At 36.2% G+C, this 6,328-nt stretch overlaps 1 pseudogene; it reads right to left on the bottom strand.

The window, feature by feature from the left end:
• Positions 1–201: 201 nt before the first annotated feature.
• The window catches only part of LOC137616034 (diuretic hormone receptor-like), a 125,849-nt pseudogene continuing 119,722 nt past the window's right edge, over positions 202–6,328 (bottom strand).

Below are 6,328 nucleotides of genomic sequence, written 5' to 3'. Positions count from 1 at the left end.
GGATCCAGTCGAAAGACCAGTTTAGACCCAAGACTTGTTTGATCCCGGTTACCAAATTGGATCTATAGTCAATTTCTTTTAGCGAAGCATATTTGCACCGACTCGCAGTGGTGCCCTTTTAGCTCGGAAAAGTTTCCTGATCGCTGATTGGTTGGACGAGATAATTCTAACCAATCAGCGATCAGGAAACTTTTCCCGAGCTAAAAGGGCACCGCTGCGAGTCGGTGCAAATCTGCCTCGATAAAAGAAATGGACTTTTTTTTTATATAGTCACAAGTTTATATAAGATCCAATTACGAAATTTAAATTGATCCGGTTAGAATGTGCGTTTGGAACCCGGCGACAAGATACACATGAATCCAGTCATAAGTTCCCAATCCAAATTAGAAACGACACAAATAATTCTTATATATAATTCTTACATATAATGTCTTTCATTAGTGTGAAAGGAAAACTCTATTTTCCATTTTTCATTAAACAAAATATTTTTTTTCTTATTATATCACCGAATCTCTAATCACAATCTTGACGTCATCTTCGAAGCTGCAGTGGTGATTCCGCATGAGGGGAACCAAGACTGCACTCTGGCCCGCTGGAGGCAACGGGGGCGGGGGCGGGGGGTGGGAGGCCCGATGGAGGGTGGGTGCTGACGGGGTTGTAACCGTTGGTGACGTATGTGCTCGTCGTCGTCAGTTCGGAGCAGAGGGATTCTCGCTTGCCTCCGAACAGTCGTCTTCCGTAGCTGGGAAAATAAAAGCAGATTTCAATAGATTATCAGTAGACCCATTTCTCTCTCTCTCTCTCTCTCTCTCTCTCTCTCTCTCAATAGAAGTAGAGCGAAGCAGGATGCTATAAGCCAAAGGGCTCCAACAAGGAAAATAGCCTAGGAGGGAAAGGAAACAAGGAATTAAACAAACACACACACACACACACTCTCTCTCTCTCTCTCTCTCTCTCTCTCTCTCTCTCTCTCTCTCTCTCTCTCTCTCTCTCTCTCTCAATAGAAGTAAAGAGAGAAGAAAAGCAGGATGCTATAAGCCAAAGGGCTCCAACAAGGAAAATAGCCAAGGCGGGAAAGGAAACAAGGAAATAAACAAACTCTCTCTCTCTCTCTCTCTCTCTCTCTCTCTCTCTCTCTCTCTCTCTCAATAGAAGTAGTGAGAGAATTGCAGAGGATTTCTATATATTGCTGTACAATAGTGATATGCGAAATATCTTCACCGAGAGAAATAATGAAACAACTGAACCGATACCAAACGTAACATTAGGGAGAAATAAGGAAATCATTAAGAGGCAAACCAGCAGAAGATGGCATAATAATTGATTTAGTAATAGATGGAGGAGATTTCATAGCAGTAAAATTAACTGAACTTTACATAAAATATCTGTAAGAATGCTTTATACTCACAGCTTGGGAAAACTTTATACTAATTCACAGAAAGGGAGACAGTTAAGACCTGAAAACTTATCGCCCTGTAAGTTTACTGTCAGTAATACATAAGATATTTACAATGATCATGTTATGCCAAATAGAAAGACAGCTAGACTTTAATGAACCAAGAGAGCAAGCAATCTTTAGAAGTGGGTATTCAGTTACTGACCATATTCCATGCAATCAACCAACTAATGAAAAAAATGTAGCCCACAAAGTATGATAAACCACTATATAGCCTGACATTTATAGACTATGAGAAAGCTTTTGATTCTGTCAAAACTTCAGCAGTAATGAAAGCCCTTCAAAGACCAGGACTAGATAAATCTTATGTTAGAACACTTGAAGATAACTATACAGAAAATACAGTAATCCTTAAACTACATAAAGATAGTGAGAAGATTCCCATTGAAAAAGGGGTTAAACAGAGATCATATCTCCTAAAATATTCACAGCGTGCCTAGAAGTTTTAAAGAAGTTAGATTGGGAACATGTCGGAGTTAACATTAATGGGGAGTACCTAAACAACTTAAGATTTGTAGATGATATAGTTATTTTAGTGTATCATGGAACGAATTGCTAAATATGAGAGAAGATTTGAATACAGAAAGCAGAAATGTAGTACTAAAAATGAATATGAGTAAAACTAAGATAATGTTCAATGAAAATGCAGAGCTATAGCAAAGCTTTGTTTATTATCATAAATTGTAAAGTAACGTTAGACTCCCTAAGCAAAAAATTTGGAAGACCAGATGTGAATAAAGCTACGGAAAAGAAGGTAAAACAAAATTAAGTTTAAACTTGAATAAAAAGATAAAATGTGCCAAATATTGCAGCAACCTAAAGTAACGAAGTTCTGGATTAACGTTTATGTCGACAAATTACTTAGTGTAAGAAATTCCTTAAGCATTCTTTGTGAACAGTTTGAATAAAGATGTGCTACAGTAGATTATACAAAGATGTTTTTAAAAACCTATACCAGTTTTTAATGGGAACATCATAGTGGAATACGCTTATGATATTCTATAACTATGAGAGAGTTTTTTTTTTTCTTGGCACCTCAGAGCCACAAGGGTAACTTGACGATTGCCTACAGCAATAAATATAGATATAAATTCTGAATTCAGACTAAATTTCTTATTTCAAATAAAACATGAAAACTTGGTAATAAAGCTCTTACTTGTATTAAGCATAATAGGCCTACTGACAGTAATCCTGAAATCAGAGGTCTACATTTTCAATTCAATTTGAATATAACTGCAGAAAATGACATGCAATTATGTATCTTTCACAGCAATTACTGTTGATATTTGAAAACTTAATAATAAAGCTCTTACTTGTATCAAGCTTTATAGCCTACTGACAGTAATCCTGAAGTCAGAGGTCTACATTTTCAAATCAATTTGAATATAACTGCAGAAAAATGACATGCAATTATGTATCTTTCCAGCAATGATTGTTGATATCTGAGCCTAAACAGAAAGTGGCCTTGACCAAGGGAAAATAAGCTTTATAGGCCTACTGACAGTAATCCTGAAATCAGAGGTCTACATTTTTAGTTCAATTTGAATATAACTGCAGAAAATGACATGCAATTATGTATCTTTCCAGCAATGATTGTTGATATCTGAGCCTAAACAGAAAGTGGCCTTGTCCAAGGGAAAATAAATGGGCCTACCTGCGGAAGCTGTTCCTATTTCTCGGGGGAATCGTCTCTTAAGCTGCCTTGTCGAAGCGATGCCCTCCGATGCTCCGACAAGCCTCTTTCCGTTCGCCATCGCTCTATGTGATGGCGAATACTGTTCTGGACTTCGGTGTTCAGGAAGCAATAAAAGACAGCTACCCAGAAGCCCTGAGGGAGTACATCAAGATATTAATTTGTTGTTAGTCATAATTCCCTTTGCCAACTTCGTTGTGAAGGTTATGTTTTGATAAACGGCGTGTTTTTTTTATATGTTTGTGTGTCTGTTTGTGTGTTTGTGATTCCCATTACTCAGAAAATATTTAACCGAATCTCATGAAATTTGATTGGATGATTGGCCGTGATCTAAGGACAATTTGAATAAATTTTGGGAGTGATTGGGTCAAAAGTCAAGGCCAAGGTCGCGAAAAGGTCAAAAAGGTCTTTTTGACATGTGGCCACACTTAAAAATTTCCCGTAAAAATACAGTAAAAATTCCAGGAATAAATATGGCCCGGCATTTACCGTTTAAAAACCAGATATATTGATGTAAAGGAGTGATATTACGGTCACCAACCCGTAAAATATAATTACGATTAAAATTACGTTTTTAACTGTGCAATTTGTATCTGATGTGCATGAAATTATTGCCAGAATTTGCGTAATTCAATTGCCAATCTTGTGGTATATATATATATATATATATATATATATATATATATATATATATATATATATATATATATATATATATATATATTTGTCGGTTAACAAAAGCTTCGTCTAGCTAAAAAAAAAAAATAGCTTATCATTGGTATAATAGATAGATACAGTACAGTATATTATATACGTTTAAGCAATGTAATCCTCTTGATGTTCGATATATATGGCTTTTACATACATTAATTACATCAACAGAAATCAAACGACTACGAAATAAAGCTTCACTTTTCAGATTGACTGTTTCAAGAATAAGAGCTAGATCGGAGACTAAAATGAAAGAAGGTTATATTTTAGGTCTCTGTAACATACATATTCTCACCTCATTGCAAGTGCATGAATTCAGATATAATTTCTTTAAGAAAACAAAAAAACCTTGACTGAAGATTTCTTTCTGTATTAAAATCATTTTCCTTGTCGGTGTTCGGGATCGGCTAGGTGCATTTCGAAATCTTGCAATGACACGATATTATTATTATTATTATTATTTGCTAAGCTACAACCCTAGCTGGAAAAGCAAAATGCTATAAGCCCAGGGGCCCCAACAGGGAAAATAGCCCAGTAAGGAAAGGAAAGAAGGAAAAATAAAATATTTTAAGAAGAGTAACATTAAAATAAATATTTCCTATATAAACTATGAAAACTTTAACAAAACTAGAGGAAGAGAAATTAAATAGAATAGTGTGCCTGATTGTACCCTCAAGCAAGAGAACTCTAACCCAAGACAGTGGAAGACCATGGTACAGAGGCTATGGCACTACCCAAGACTAGAGAACAATGGTTTGATTTTGGAGTGTCCTTCTCCTAGAAGAGCTGCTTACCATAGCTAAAGAGTCTCTTCTACCCTTACTAAGAGGAAAGTAGCCACAGAACAAATACAGTGCAGTAGTTAACCCCTTGAGCGAAGAAGAATTGTTTAGTAACCTCAGTGTTGTCAGGTGTGTGAGGACAGAGGAGAATCTGTTAAGAATAGGCCAGACTATTCGGCGTATGTGTAGGCAAAGAGAAAGAACCGTAACCAAAGAGAAGGATCCAACGTAGTACTGTCTGGCCAGTCAAAGGACCCCATAACTCTCTGGCGGTAGTATTTCGTTTTCAAAAGTTGTGGAGTCTTAACGTCACTATTGGTACTTGTATTAAAATAGAAACATTACCTCGAATCATTACTTTGCAAAGGGTCGTTTATTTATTTGTGTGTTTGTGAGCAACTTTACACAACAATCTACTTTACCGTTTTTACCAAACTTGGTAGACATATTGGTATGACCCAAGGATGAGTCTGTAACATTTTAGATAAAGTACATCAAAGTACACGTGCAACAATATTTTGCAAATAATCACACTCAAGTAAACGGCAAATATTTTTTTTTTTTTTTTTTTTTTTTTTTTTTTTTTTTTTTTTTTTTTTTTTTTTTTTTTTTTTTTTTGTGAATAACATTATGTAAAGATTACTGGACAAATTTCAACGAAACTTGGTGGACATGTGGGGTACGACCCTATGACAAATCCATTACATTTTGAATAAAAAGTAGATCGAAGTACAAGTACGCGATGAAATTAAAAGCGAAATAAGACTACTTGGCGTGGCGAAGGCATGCTCTTTAATGTGTGCTCCCCTATAGTCAATTTTTTTTAGTGAGGCAGAATTGCACTGACTCGTAGGGGTGCCCTTTTAGCTCGGGATTTTTCCTAAGAGCTGATTAGTCGGAAGTATTTTTGTTCGAATACTTCCGACCAATCAGCAATCAGGAAACTTTTCCGAGCTAAAAGGGCACCCCTACGAGTCGTTGCATATCTGCCTCCCTAAAAAACTGACTATAGTTTATTCTGTTTTGAATAGATCTGGAGAAATAGACATCCATAGACAGGTTTTATTTCATTACTCTATTTCTATGTATAACAATGACACTCAGCTGCAACTGGCAAGGTAGAATGAAAGATAAAATGATGAATTTTTCTACACTGCTAAAAATTTGCCGTAAAATAAAAGGTAAAAATCCTGGAATAAATGTTGCCAGGCATTTGCTGTTTTAAAAATGGATATATTGACTTAAATCGGAGATATAACGGTCACCAACCCGTAAAAGATAATAATGAAGTAGGGTGAAATTACGGTAATCTGTATTTTATTGAAATACGGCTGGGAACAGTATATTTCTACGGAGAATTTCCAATTAAAATTACGTTTTTTTTAACAGTGTAGGCCTATGCGTCCAGACTAGAGTAGGCTATAGACCTATATAGGTAGTAGGTTGGCCAGGGCACCAGCTGCCCGTTGAGATACTACCGCTAGAAAGTTATGGGGTCCTTTGATTGGCCAGACAGTACTACATTGGATCTTTCTCTCTGGTTACAGTTCTTTCCCTTTGCCTACACAAACACCGAATAGTCTGGCCCATTCTTTACAGATTCTCTTCTGTCCTCATACACCTGACAACACTGAGATTACCAAACAATTCTTCTTCTCCTAATGGGTTAACTACTGCACTGTAATT

This window comes from Palaemon carinicauda, chromosome 22 (genome assembly GCF_036898095.1).
Source record: "Palaemon carinicauda isolate YSFRI2023 chromosome 22, ASM3689809v2, whole genome shotgun sequence".
Lineage (NCBI taxonomy): Eukaryota > Metazoa > Arthropoda > Malacostraca > Decapoda > Palaemonidae > Palaemon > Palaemon carinicauda.
This window is presented reverse-complemented; position numbering and strand designations above follow the sequence as displayed.